General features: G+C 28.2%; 1 long non-coding RNA gene across 1 annotated transcript; it reads left to right on the top strand.

Moving 5' to 3' along the window:
• Nucleotides 1-745: 745 nt before the first annotated feature.
• On the top strand, nt 746-2,419 carry LOC125421764 (uncharacterized). Its single transcript, XR_007240063.2, has 2 exons — nt 746-805; nt 2,207-2,419. It is a non-coding gene; the product is annotated as an uncharacterized LOC125421764 (long non-coding RNA).
• Nucleotides 2,420-2,640: the final 221 nt, after the last annotated feature.

Raw genomic sequence — 2,640 nt, 5'->3', positions numbered from 1 at the left:
TTCCACTTCCCACTCTCCACCATTCCCACATACACCACCTCTGTCTCCAACCTCACTAACTCATCGATCCCGAACTCTCTCGCGAAGTCCTGCAGATACATCAACACCTCTCTGTGACCCGAAAATCTTCTTGTGTCTCTTGATCTTTCATGATCATCGTCTTCTCTGACAACGAATGGATAGTCCCTGAAACCCATTACTTGTCTGGGAAGGTTGGTGCGAAGGGACTCATAAAGGCTGCAGTGGACAAAAGCCTGATGTGGGTCCACCCCAAGTGTGTCCGACTCCACCTCAGGGGTATAAACCCAGACACCACCAATTTTATTATATACTATCAACTACATTTTATTATATAATAATAGACAAAAAAATTCAATGGAAAAAAAAAGTTATATTAGATTTCAATATATATTTTATATTATATATGTATATAATTCATTAATATGGAAATGAATTAATATTATGTAAATATATATAAATATATTATAGCTACATATATTATATATAAGGTTCTTTGTATGAAAGAAAAATAAATAAAAATTTTGTATGTAACCCAAAAAAAAAAAATAATAACAAAAATTTGTTTAAAAACATGTAACCAAACATATTTTCTGTTTTTTGGAATTGAAAATTGTTTTCAAAAATCAATGGCCAAACGCTCTTTGTTTTCATAAAACAAAAGAAAACAATTTTCTGTTTTCATTTCTGAAAACAATGTTTTAAAAACAGAAAACAGAAAACATGGCCAAACAAAAGTCTCTGTGAGATTGCAAAGGTTTAACTGGTTGATGTATTTTCAATGAAGGTAATGATTATTTTACCTTGTTACATTGTATTAAATTCGTTAGACATAAAATTTCCCTAATATATTAGATAAACATAGAATTATTGGATTGAATTTTATCTTCTTACAAACGATTATTTATATAGTTAAACCATAAAATGTTAAAACTCTTTACTTGATTATGTGCCTTCGTTTGTATGAGTGGTGCAAGTCTTCTTTGTTAATATGGTTTCCCAAATTGGTTTACTGCATGAATAGTTATGAAAACAAATCAATTTTTTTATTTTTTTATTTTTTGTAATTTTTTAGCTGCCAAATTGATCTGCTACATGGATGCTAGACAGTTTATCTACTGAATTATGTTTAGGGCATAGATTATCATTGTAATTATAATATTTTACTATGTTTTGTTTTAATTTTTATGGATGTTATCTTCTTGATTGTGTTGTGATTTTTTACTATGTTTTAATGGACTTATCATGCTCTTTCCAATTTTGGAGATTGTAAGGGTCTTTTTGATGAGAATAGATTGTAAGTGTCACGTTAGCTATTCCTTTGAAAAATGAAATGCATAATAAAATAAGGAAAATTTTGTCAAATAAGAGTGTATATACAGTCTACTTTTATTTTATTTTATGAAATATATTTACAAAAAAATTTGTACACTATTTTCCTGGTTCATAGTATTTTTTTTAGTCTAATAGGGTCTCTCCAAGTTCTTATTTTGGATATACAATTCTTCTGGCTCTCTTTTTATGAAAGAATGTTTTGTTTTAAGATAGTGAATATGAGTTTACACCTTCACTTTTGAAGTCCTCAACATGCTGAACAATTACATATATTTCTATACATTTCATGTAAATTTTTTTATGCTTTATATATACATATATATATATATATATATCATTTTCTATACAAAAGGGTATTCATTTAAGTTGTATGGTTTAGGATTGATGACGTAGAGAACAACTTTTGATCAATAAATGATAGTCATATCCAGACTTTCCAGAGAAACCAAAATCCTAGCCATATGCTTAAGAACCAAGGTTAGGCAGTTAGTAACTAATTGGAGATTTTGTGTATATCAGTATTTTATATTATTAATATTTGTTATGAAATTTTTTAGAGCTTTGACTATTGGAAGTTTGGCCACCTTTATTTATGTAGAAAAAGACCTCTGTTGAGAATATTTTGCTATGTTGAGATAATGGGCATTATATTTTCATACCATCTATCTTTTGGCTTCTGTTTAACCAAATAGGATATTTGTGAACATGTTGCTACTCCCTTGTAATTAATAACTCTTTATATATAACTTCATAAGTCTGGCATATATTCAAATGTTATATGATTAACAAGTTTTAGGGATTGACTTATGTTTTGGTTTGATTGCCACCTGGTCATTTTATTATCACTTGTCAGGTTTTTAAAGACCAAGATCAAGCTAGCCTCCAACTAGACCATTGCCCACCACCCCCCACCATCACTAAAGTTAGCTACACTTATATCTTTTATTGTTTATGTTTGTACACATTTTTTTATTTTGGTCAAAATGTTTTAAATGTTTATGTACGCATTTGAATCTTGTTTTTATTATGCAATGAAAATTATTTATGTAATGACAGTTATAGTTTTTTTTAAAAATATTTATTTAAAATTTTGGTGTTATAAAAATGTATTAATTTGCTTTATATACTGTTTGGAATATTTGATTTAGAAAATTTTATAAATTGTAAATAACTAAAATAATTGGCTTTTAGAGACCAAATTTTGCTTGTTGAGGGTTTGTGCAAATTAGTTGCTAAATATTTAATGTTTCATGATCAAACATTGGTTGCTGAATATAGGGCCAGTTC

This window comes from Ziziphus jujuba, chromosome 4 (assembly GCF_031755915.1).
Source record: "Ziziphus jujuba cultivar Dongzao chromosome 4, ASM3175591v1".
NCBI classification, from domain to species: Eukaryota; Viridiplantae; Streptophyta; class Magnoliopsida; order Rosales; family Rhamnaceae; genus Ziziphus; species Ziziphus jujuba.
The sequence above is the reverse complement of the archived record's forward strand: the minus strand, read 5'-3'. Positions and strand labels throughout refer to the sequence as shown.